The sequence below is a fragment of the Helianthus annuus genome, chromosome 16 (assembly GCF_002127325.2).
Source record: "Helianthus annuus cultivar XRQ/B chromosome 16, HanXRQr2.0-SUNRISE, whole genome shotgun sequence".
Classification (NCBI taxonomy): domain Eukaryota; kingdom Viridiplantae; phylum Streptophyta; class Magnoliopsida; order Asterales; family Asteraceae; genus Helianthus; species Helianthus annuus.
The window spans coordinates 19,494,777-19,506,735 of record NC_035448.2 but is presented as its reverse complement, the minus strand read 5'-3'; the positions used below and the strand labels follow the sequence as shown (position 1 = coordinate 19,506,735).

General features: G+C 35.6%; 1 pseudogene; it reads right to left on the bottom strand.

The window, feature by feature from the left end:
• Positions 1 to 2,523: 2,523 nt before the first annotated feature.
• On the bottom strand, positions 2,524 to 6,156 carry LOC110903888 (annotated as a pseudogene).
• Positions 6,157 to 11,959: the final 5,803 nt, after the last annotated feature.

Here is an 11,959-nt window from a genome sequence, read left to right as displayed (position 1 = left end):
TTAAAAGCAAATAATAGAAAATTCTTATCTTTCTTTTTGGTCATTTGGGCCCCTTGAGAAAACCATGTGGCAGTGGTTTGCCACTAACTTGAGAGAGGACAAATGTGTTTGGGCCCTTTTGAGGTTCTTTTTTGTTAAGAGGTTTTAGGCAAGAAATGCCCCCCACTATCCATTTAGTTTAGCATGTGTTTTATAACCAAACTAGTATTAAGCACCTCTGCGTTGTGGCGGGGGCGAACACTAATGTCACACTACTGTCAGCAACCACCGACGCTGAAGTTGCAGTGTGTTAACGCGAAGAAATTAAACCGAAACGTAAAACATAGAATAAAATAGCTAAGTTGATCTAGGACTCGCGCGTTACGATAAACCCGCGTCTATTTTTTCCCGTTTGACAGGTTCATCGTAATCTATATATAATATATATCATTACGACTATACAAACCATAATACATACATTACAACAACCATTGCATCAATATGTTGCAAATTATATTTATACAAGATTTTGGCTAAATTAATTAGTTTATTATAAACAATAATAATTTACAAATAAAACAACACAATTTTGAATGGATCAAACCGATTGAATTCGGTATGATAATGAAACCATTATTTGATTAGGATACAACCACTTAAACACAATTTACAACTATACATGCATACAAAACACATTGAATTTGGTAAGATAATGAAACCATTATTTGATTAAGGTACAACCACTTAAGCACAATTTACAACCTAACATGCATACAAAACACATTGAATTTGGTAAGATAATGAAACCATTATTTGATTAAGGTACAACCACTTAAGCACAATTTACAACCTAACATGCATACAAAACACATTGAATTTGGTAAGATAATGAAACCATTATTTGATTAAGGTACAACCACTTAAGCACAATTTACAACCATACATGCATACAAATGTTATAAATTAATAGTATATAAATATATAAATATGTTAATAGAATATGATAAGTTAAATTACTATCTAATCTTTTATATTATCTCTTCTATATAATCAATTAAATTTTTAAAAGTATATAAGTAATAAATCAATTTTGTATTTTCATAATTTACTTCTGCAAGTTTCAATTTTGATTTTTTATTTGAATAGTTATTTGTATTAATAGTTGAGGATGGACTAGCTAAGTTTGTTGAATAAGTTACAACTTTTTCATGTTTATAAATGAATGATAAAAAAAATATAATTTCATCACTTGTACATAGTTTATATGGCTTTAAAAATAAGAAAATAAACTGGATATAAAAAGAATACATATCAAATTTTGAATTTAAAATTTGAAAACCCAAAAAAGCATCTTGGTATTTAACTATTTACCATACCCACAAGAATGTGCTCCACCTGCAGTTTTTGCTTTATGGAATTGAAAATGGTGGTCATCTTCAACTTACTGTTGGATGAAGTATTCTCTAAGGTATGTAAAAGCTGAATTGCTTTATATAAAAGTTCCCACTACATAAAATCATATTCCAAGCTGCAATAACAATTTCTTTTATACATATATAAAAGAGATTATTTACTAATCATTTTTTTTGAACGGCTAATGAATAAAAGTTCAGCTACCTGGGGTAACTCAATGGTAAAAGACGACCTCACACGCTCGCGACAGCAGTGGGTAGCTCAAGCCCACCATCTCCAATTCTGGGTAAAACTTGTCACCTGAAGACCCACTACGGTAAACCCGATTGGGATTGGATTTAAACTTGAGATATCTAGCCTTCAACCCCAAATCTTCACTTCCTCTCAACGGATGCACTAGTTGTTGAACTATTTGAAACTATAACTTATTTAAATTGAATTCGATTCGAAGTTTGAATTAAAATTATACATATTTATTTATTATTTTTACAGATAATACATATATATAATTTTTATTGGGCTATAGTATAAGTTAATCTCTAAATTCATTCTAAGTATTAAAATAGCTCATTACCAAACCCATTACAAAGCCCATAAATCAACGAATTTATTACATATTTTAGCTGAATTTGAATTTAAAACGGCTTTACATCGAATAGAATTGGCGGATTCTTAATCGAATAAGAATTCAAGCAAAAAAAATAAATTATTCGAAAATTCGATTCGAGCAATTCGATAAACACCCCTAATTATTCAAAACCGGTTTATGGCCCGTTTTATAAGCCCATCTCTCAGTTTGCTGGTTACCTAAGCCCATTTGTAACCATTCTTCATTGCATTGGGCAAACCCATTATCCAAATATTTCTAAAATGATTTTATAAGGAGTAAGGCACTGGATTTCTTTTACGCTTGTGAGATGTGTCTCATGATGTAGTGTGATTTTTGAAGATTAAATTAAAATAACCGAAGCTGGTTTGGGCCCTGGGTTTCGTTGGCTTTACTTAATGTGGCCCATCTCTAAATCTTAGGTATTAATCATTTAATCCAAAGACCAAAGAACTTATAACTTATAAAAAGCTTTTATTTAAAACGTTCGACTATAAAGGAAACGGCTCGAAAGTCATCAAAAGTGTAACTAATCATACAACAAGTTCTCGCTATTTATTGTAATAATACAACTTTTGAGGTTAACCCAACACTGCACAACTTGTTTCAACCCGAATAGAAAAAGTACCCGTCTTGGCCAATTACCCAACGCACCTGACTGTTCATTTTGCCACGTCCAATACCAAAGATTACAAGACACATAACAGCTCCATCATTACTCACAATTTCTATAAAAAAAAAAAAAAAAAAAAAAAAAAAAAAAAAAAAAAACATTCCCTGTTTTACAACCTACAAAGTAATGACTATATAAACGAATCAACTGTCACGAGCCCGGACCCTAGATGGGCCGACGTTTGGGACCTATGTAAGACGGCAAAGATGTCACCTTCCTTCCTAACATGGGCAACTTAACCTGGCTGTAATACACAGCAAATAGAAGGAAAGCAAGAACAACAAACAGAAAAAGGGGTGAAAATATTATCCTCTTAAATCTTAAATACGAAATTAAACTAGCTTTAGAAGTGTCGGAACCACTAAGCCATAAGTCTTTTCCTTCAACCAATGCAGCTCCTAAGGTCCAAGAAACATCCCCTGGGCCAAATATGATCTCTTTATCACCAACACAAAGGGTGTTTTCGAGAAGTGAAACCATATACGGAACTCGAAAACAGAGAAAATCAGCATACTTTTGATTTATTGGCATTTTGGTCAAACCAGACAATGATCTTGAACATAGTTCTTGGCCTTTCTCCCAAATGTTTGATAGGTTTGTTGATGAATTCAAGTTTAACAAGTTGTAAACAGCAAAGAATCCGGATAACGCGTGGAAACGTGCAGCTGAGTGAGTTTTTCCGACCGAATTGAGCATACTTTCACCTGCAATAGAAGTTGGTGTTGAGTTTTTGTCCCATTTTCAATTGCAAATATCATATCAGTTCATTGACCCGTATACTTAAGAACAGGTTGATTTGAGTTATGGTTTGTGACTCTTGTCTTAAACGGGCATATAAAAGTTTAGCTAAAAATGTTAAATGAGTTGAAAGTTCAAAGTCTATTTTTAATCAACACAACCTCTTAAAATGTTGAATTTTAATTAGAGTAAACTTCCGTTTTGCTCCCTGTGGTTTTGTCGTTTTAACGGTTTTGCCCCAATCATTTAAAAGCGACCATTATCCTCCAATAGTTTACTATGTTTTTTTTTTCCATTTTGCCAAAATACCCTTTCAGTTAACAAACAATTTGGATGGAGTTAGAGGTGGGGAGCAAAATGGGAAAAACATAGTAAACTATTGGAGGAAAATGACTTTTTTAAATGATTGGGGCAAAACCGTTAAAACTACCAAACCACAGGGAGCAAAACGGAAGTTTACTCTTTTAATTATGTAAGGAATAGGATTTATTAATACAAATTTTGTAATCATAAATTTACACGTTAACTATTAGGGTCTGTTTGGTATGGGGTAATGGAATAGATGAGAGAATGGAATGGACGAGTAATGGAATGGACAACGGAATGAAATGGATCATTCCATTCCATTGTGATGTTTGGTTACTCATATGTGAATAAAATGAATCATTACTTTGTACAATTTGATAAACAAAAAAATATGAAGTAACGAAACACAATTGTATTAAAAACGACAAAAATATAATTACCTCAATAATAATAATAATAATAATAATAATAATATTAATGATAAAAAATTAATAATAGATTTTTGATATATATTAATATTAATATGAATATTAATAAATATAAATATAAATACAAATAAAAGTATAAGTATAAATATAAATATAATAATAATAATAATAATAATAATAATAATATATTAAGAACATATTTTTTCCATTCCTTGAAGGAATGGAAAAAAAACACCAACATACCAAGGAATGGAAATTATTATATTTGGAAGGAGTTACATTCCTTTGGAATGCTCCATTCCATTACCACATTATAACCAAACATGTTTCTTTTCTTTACATCAGAATGACCCATTCCATTCCACCTTCCATTCCTTCGTACCAAACGCTACCTTAGTTAGAGATGTTAAACAAAGGACAAAATAGTGTTACTGGGCCAACACAACCCGACCCGTTTAAATAAAAGCCCACTTTGACATATTACCCAATCCCGCTCGACCTACCCATCTTGCCACATCTACATAGAATGAAAATGTTAAATAAACATAAACGACGAAGAACATAACAAAATAGTTTGAAAACTGACCATTTATTGAAGAAAGTCCTGCGCAGTATGAGTCATCAGACAACTTTGACCAGTCGGATGAACTGCTTAAGTTAACTGCTGCAGCTCTTGCTAGCAACTTGCACTTCTCCCAATTCGGCTTTCCAACTATATTTATAACAAAATCATTGTTTTTCCTCAGTTTCTTAGTTAAATTCCCTTCAAAGCACCCATGACAAGTGTAGTTTTGTGTAAATTCAGAACCAAGACACGGATGCGCGATCTCAAAACTTCCAAACCCACGTTCTAAAAAACTTTGCGAATAACTAAGCATAACAACAGTTCTATCAAAAGCTTCATTCAACCCAAAAGCCGGTAACGAGGCTGCCATAATCTCGTGCTCAAAAGAACCAATCTTTGATCTAAAAACATCTCGATCATTCACCGTTGGTTGTTTAATCTCTGTTGCTACCTGCAACGAAGAACCACCGAGATCAAGAAGACCTAAAGTATCCAACCTTGATGAACTCCCAAACATACCCATGTGACGGTTTAGAGCAATCCAACCGTAATAAGCCTCTTCTTCCCCACTCAAAACCCGAATCCAATCTTTCCGAAACTTAAACTCATGTAACTTAACAACATCCTCAATATCATCCAAAATACGATTAGCAACTTCTTTATCTAGTCTTCTTAATCCGGCCGTAGCAACACAAAGATCGGTGTACGCTTATGTTTTTCATAAGGTACCCATTTCTCGGCCCTACGAATCAACGGCTCTATAGCCCCCTTAACCCCAGATGCATTTCCCACAAACTTATCCAACCCGGGCTCGGTTTGCATACAATGGTATGCACAACCGTCTTTACGGTCATCGATTTTCGTTGAATTATCAGGAAAAGTATGCAGCAAAATTGGTAATTCCAAATTCCTATTATTATTACTTGTAATTCCATTTGTTGGCATCCATTCATATACATTAACTCTTGTGCCACTACTTCCACAGTCTAAAACAACTGTAAAATAAGAACTATTTGTACTATTTGTAGCAAACCCATGATTACTAATAAGGTAATAACCGATTAATATTAATAGTAGAACTGTTACTATGGTGGTGGCCAATTTAAATGGTCTAAATTGATGAAAAAATGGTAAAGTTGGAAGCTTTGCTTTTGAAGGTGATTTGGGTTCCATTAGAAAACTATTGATCTAACTTTTTGGGTGACTGTAGAGAACAATGAGTTGCAAATTTAGATCAATTTATGGATCACATACCTCTGTCGCTCTGTGTTATATAAAACCCAGATCCACCGGCTGCAACCGGTGATCACTCCGTTTGTGTAGATCCGTTAATCGGATGGTGCCGGAAAACCGGCTTGCAGGGCTGCTACAAGGATCGAGGGTCATCAGAATTGGGTCTTTTATTGGTTTATGATTGCTAACGTGTGTAAAAGAACAGGGTTAGTTGTTCAAATAAGAATTAAAAAAAGGTTTAATTACAATTTGCGTCCTGTGGTTTGTGATGTTTGCAATTTGCTTCTAGATATAAAGTTTTCACAAAATTTCCTCGTGTTTTTCATCTCTCACACTATTAGTTCTACACTCTATTTCAACAGATATATACGAACTAGGTTATTACCCGGGATTGCTTCTCACGCTCGGGAAACTTAGTTATATTAATTATTATTTGTTATTAATACGACCTCATTACATCAAGCATCTAATTGGATTCAACAACAATATCTACAATTCACCGCATTAGATCATGAACCCATATTAGACGTCAAACAAAAGCAAAACATGACCACATGAATAACATCATTTCCACTTTTACTTGAATGCACTTACATGATCGGTTGATTTGGGATTTTGTAAAAATGTTTGTTCTTGTACCTCCTAACAACTTACAACCACTGACTATTACAACCACTGATTACATATACGCTGCTTCTATGTACTGCTGGTTCACTTTCCACTGATGCAGTCTAAGCACTGATGTTAAGCATCAGTGCTTTCTTCAAAGGTGATCAGTCCTTGAATGGGTAGTACTTTAGTCTTCAATCAGAATCTTGTGATTTTGCTGAGTCTTGATTTTCTGCAATCATTCTTTGAAGGGCCTCTTTCATAATAAAATCTTCCTGAGCCTTGATTTCCTTTTCATCCATCTGTTTTTGTTTCTTTCTTTGATTTAGGGCAATGATAGAAGTATCAGAGGATGTGAACAAGTTCTTCAAAGAAAGGGCATGTTGCTGTGGATCATCAGCTTTCTTGTCTTTGTATTCAGGCTTCTTTGGAAGGCTAGGATCTGTCTCTCTCCTTTTTCTCAGCCTTTCGTAAGCCTCATCAGTGTATTGCCTTGTCCATTTTGCTATAGCTTTGGCTGTACCAACCTTTGCTGCAACCAACTCTTGCTTCTTCCTTTTATACTCCAAGGTAAGATCATCAATTGTCTTTTTGTATTTGCTCCAATTTGGTGCTGATCTTTTCATACCTGGATCATTTTTTATTCTTTCAATTCTTTTAAGTTCAGCTTTGAAAGCAACAAATGGCCAGTCTTGGAATTGTTCAGTTTGGGCAGGGTAAAATTTTTCACTCATGATCAATTCTATGAGATCTTTTCTCAAATCCACTCGTAAATCAGCATCTGGAGGCAGGTTGGTCATCTCTTTACTCAGGTCTCTTGCATAGTCTTCTAATTCTTTAACCTTGGTGAGCAAGAATTGCATTCGACATGAAATGGAATTATCACCCTGCTCTTTGCGTTCATATTTGGCTCTCAATTCAGCTTGCTTTGCTTTGAGTTTTAAATATTCATCCATGTTTTTAGGATCTCTAAAACCTACAAGAGATGGTAATTTTCTCTTTGAAGGATCATCCACTGTGTTGAATTATTTCATTTCATTCTTCACTGCATGCAATTCTAGTGGATAGGTGGCAGCAATTGGTACAAGATCAGCAGGATCAAATCCTTGAAGACCTATTGGATCTTTGATTGGGTTGGCTAAGGTTGGTGGAATGAATGTTTGAGGTTTGATGACATTGTAAGGTGCAGATGAAATGGGAACAGGTGCTGGTATGTCATCATCATGCATCTGAAACTTTCTTTTTCTTGTATACAACTTTTTGGGAGAAGGTGTTTTTGTTTGAGTTTTTGGAACTGAAAGGACAATGGCTTGTGAAGAAATGTTTGAAGTGATGGGTGATTGACTAACAGTCGTTGAAACAACTGGTGTCTCAACCACTGTTGTCACTGCAACTGTTGATGTATCAACTGTTGTCTTCTGCTTTATGTCAGGTGATGTTTGCAATGGTGATGTAGTTTGTGGTATAGCAGTGGGTTGAATGGTGGTTGATGAAATGGTGGGTATCTGACTAACAGTTGTTGAAACAACTGGTGTTTCAACCACTGTTGTCACTACAACAGTTGATGTGTCAACTGTTGTCTTCTGCTTTTTGACAGGTGGTTTTTGTGGTGGTGATGTTGTTTTTGGTATGGCAGTGGATTGAGTATTGGTTGATGAAGTGATGATGGCAGTTGTTGGGATAACATCTGTAGAAACCACTGAAGTACCAACAACTGTTGATACAACAGCTGTCTTAACATCTGTTGGTTTGGAGCTTTGATGAGAGGAACTTTTGGGGATTTGAGGAGTTTGTTTGGTGGTTTTGGAAGGTGTGGTTTTGGGTTGGCTTACTTTTCTGGTAGGCTGTCTTCTTTTAGGTTTAGGAATACCCTGCTCTTCCTTAGGTTCAGAAGTACCCTGCTCTTCCTTTTCCATCAAAACTTTGTTTTCCTGCTCAAACCTTTTAGACCCTTTTTATTTCCATTGACTCTTTCATGTTTGCCTTTAATGCAGCAAATGCATTTTCAGTCTCATCAACCTTTTTGGAACCATCTGGCCTTGGGATTTCTACAACCAGTTTAGACATTGGATATGGTTTAATGTATAGACCATCTTTTCCCTTTTTACCCTTCCCCCCCTTTTGGCATCATCAAGGGTTTTAACAAAAATCATTGAAGGAGGAGCAGTGCTAGTGGTTTGAAGCAAATGAGCTTGTATGGCTTTAATATCTGCTTGAGTATCTTTGTACCTAGCTTCCATGACATTTCTAACCATTTGAAGCTGAACTTCATGCTGTTGATCTGCATACTGTCTTTGTTTGTGAAGCAGAGGTTGAAACAGATGCCATAGCTCAGCAGGGGATGGAGCAGATGTTGTAGCAGTGGGTGTAGCTTTTTGAGCTTGTAACAACTGTTGCAGCATAGATTTGATTTCTGCAATATATGTGTCAAGTTGATCAACCCTCTCCGTCAATTCCTTGTGTTTTAAACCATCACCCAAGTTAATGGGATAATCTGATTTCCCACCGGTAGTGGTTGTATCAGCAGTTGACTTATGAAAAGTTTCCCAAAAGTCATCCACTGATGCCCCTTGTTCTCGGTACTGGGGACTTCTTTCTTCAATAGAGGTTACCATTTTAAGGTTACCAGTGTATAAAGGATACACACCAGTAGACACTATGGTTCCCAAAGAAGAAATTGCCTTCAAGGGAGTCTCATTAATGAAACTACTGTCCAGGTGTAAACCAGTGGGTTCAACACCTGTAGTAGCTGCTCCACTTGAACTACTGACAGGAATTACTTGTAATTCCTGCAGTGTAGCCTCCTCAACTGTTGGTGGGTTAGCAATGATACAGACACCAGACTCAGTCACCTGTTGTGGTATATTCTCATTGACAGGTGATTGAGAAGAACTGATTTGTGTCTGGGCTATATCAAGTGCATCCAACAGAGGTATCATTGATAGTGGAAGTTGTGCAGTGAGGATAGGGTAGAAAGAGAATTTGCCCCGGGAGCTAGGCTGTGGAAGATAGATTCAACTGAATCCATTGCTTCATAATGTGTTGTCCCTATGGATACAACCTGATCCTTTTGAGAGGATGCAAGAGGAGTTTTAGGCTCAGGTTGAGATCTTTCTTCCATCTGTTGTGAGGAAGTAGCAGCAGTGGTTTTAGATGACTTTTGTGTGGTCACATGTGTTACCTCTGGGATCTCATCTTCCGAGTTACCTTTTTGGTGGGTTTGGAGGGCTTTTGGGATTTTTTTCTTGGTTGTCTTTTTGGTGGGTTTTGGTGTGGGTTTCACAGCAGTGGTGGTGCTACTGTGATCACCAAGAGCAGTGGGCTCAATAGCAGGGGCCTGAGGAGCAGTTTTGTGTTTTTGAAGGTTTTGACAGCCTTGTGAATGTTTCAGAAGTTAGGCTGATTATATGAATAGGATTTCCTTGGATAAGCACATGTGCATTATCCTTTGAAAATTTCTTTTGTAGATAAAAACTTAAAAATTTTGGAAATAATAAAAATGATTTTTTATTGACATTTTTGACCATATCATTGAAAATCTCCTGGGAATAGTTAAACTCAACTCCAGCCATTATAGCATAGCCCAGGCATTGGATTTTCAATGGGATCTCATTAAAAGCTGTGGTTTTATTTGACACACACATGAGGAGGGTATGAAATAAAAATCTCATGGCAGGTGGAAAAATGCCCTTTTGCAAAGTATCTTTTTTCATTTCGTCCTCAGAACCTTCCTCAATGAAATCAGTTTGATAATCAACTTTTGGGAAAGAATATTTACCTGTGATATCGTTGATTTCAAAAACCTTTGAAATGGTTTGAGGTGTGATGGTAACCGGAATTCCCCTTATTGATTAAGTAATAGCGAAGGGCTTTTTGTCCTTAGATTCAAGCTTTGCATTTTTCCAGAACTCTCGTTGGGTATCCAGGTAGATGGGTGCATTACATGTTAACAAAGTTTTGTACTTTGAAGACGAGAGTGCATCAATTATGGAGTGAAAGGTTGTGTTTTGACTTTGTTTCTCAAGTATACACAAGTAGTTATGAGGAGTTTTGAATGGGAGAGCCATGGTGAATCGAAGGTGGTTTAGAACGAATGAAGAAGATGAGTGAATTGAGGGAATTTGATGGTAACTGCTTTTCAAAGAAATTTTGAATTCGATTCGACAGTGAAAACCCTGTTTGGGGTTTTGATCAGGGTTTTATAAGGGTAAAAAGTGAATGCTGACGTGGCAGCGGTTACAAAGATCTGACGGCTAAGTACTGACCATGTGACAACCTCCGATGAATAATGGAGAACAGTTGTTTAGGAAACCACTGATGATCAATATCAGTGGTTTACAGTGGTGAAAATGAAAACAGTGGGTGATTTTTAACTATCAGTGGATAGCCAGCAATGATTGAAACACTGATTCTGGTCAGTCAGTGGTCAACATGAACAATGTAGAAACAGAGGTTGTCTTTCAGCAGTGGATAACTTTTAACAATCAGATGTTTGAACCAAAACAGTGGTTGTAACAGACTTTTAAAGATTAATGAAAACTATCATTTTTAGCTATTTTCAAAAGTGTTAAAATATGAGAAGACTTAAACAGATATTGGAGCTTAAACAAATGTGTCGCCTTATATATCAGTTGTTTGGACTAAAATAGATGTTTGACTTTAAACAGATGTTTGGCCATAAGCAGATGTTTGACCTTAAACAGATGTTTGTCCATAAACAGATGTTTGATAGGCCTCATCAGTGATTAGGTACATAAGTGCTTGTCTTTAACAGGGCTTTGTCTTCAACAGTAGATAGGCCTCATCAGTCTTTAAGTCCATCAGTCTTTATAAGAAGCAGTGGTTAGTTATAACAGTTCTTAGCATGATCAGCTGTTATAACCACTCCATAACCCTTAGAGAGGAAACAAGTGTCGGTCTACATCAATTTGACTTTTGATGAACATCTGTTTTGGTTTTGGTCAATCTCATTTAGTATTACTGTTTGACTTTTGGTCAACAGTTGGATGGAAACCCATGTTAGATTAAACAGTATGAATGAATAAACACTGAAGTATCATAAAACTGTGAATGAATATCGAGAAAAGTTAGATGTAATACAACAGTTGGGAGGAAACCTTTTCATTTTAGGCTTGTTTCTTATTTTGATTCACTGTTGATGATGTTGAGAGTTTTTATTGACACTGACATTTTAGAATATGTTAAAATGCATGTTGAGATTATTAAAATAAACTAATACATAGAAAAATGGAAATTTAATGAAATATTTATAAACTATTACACGCTAGAGTTAACACTTGTTAGGATTTTGTTGACTCTGGCCTTTCTCCATGTGATTTCATGCTCTCTTTTGTTTTTCAGGTCAGTTAGCATGTTGCAGATTTTCTGATCCTGTTTTAGAAGTTGTG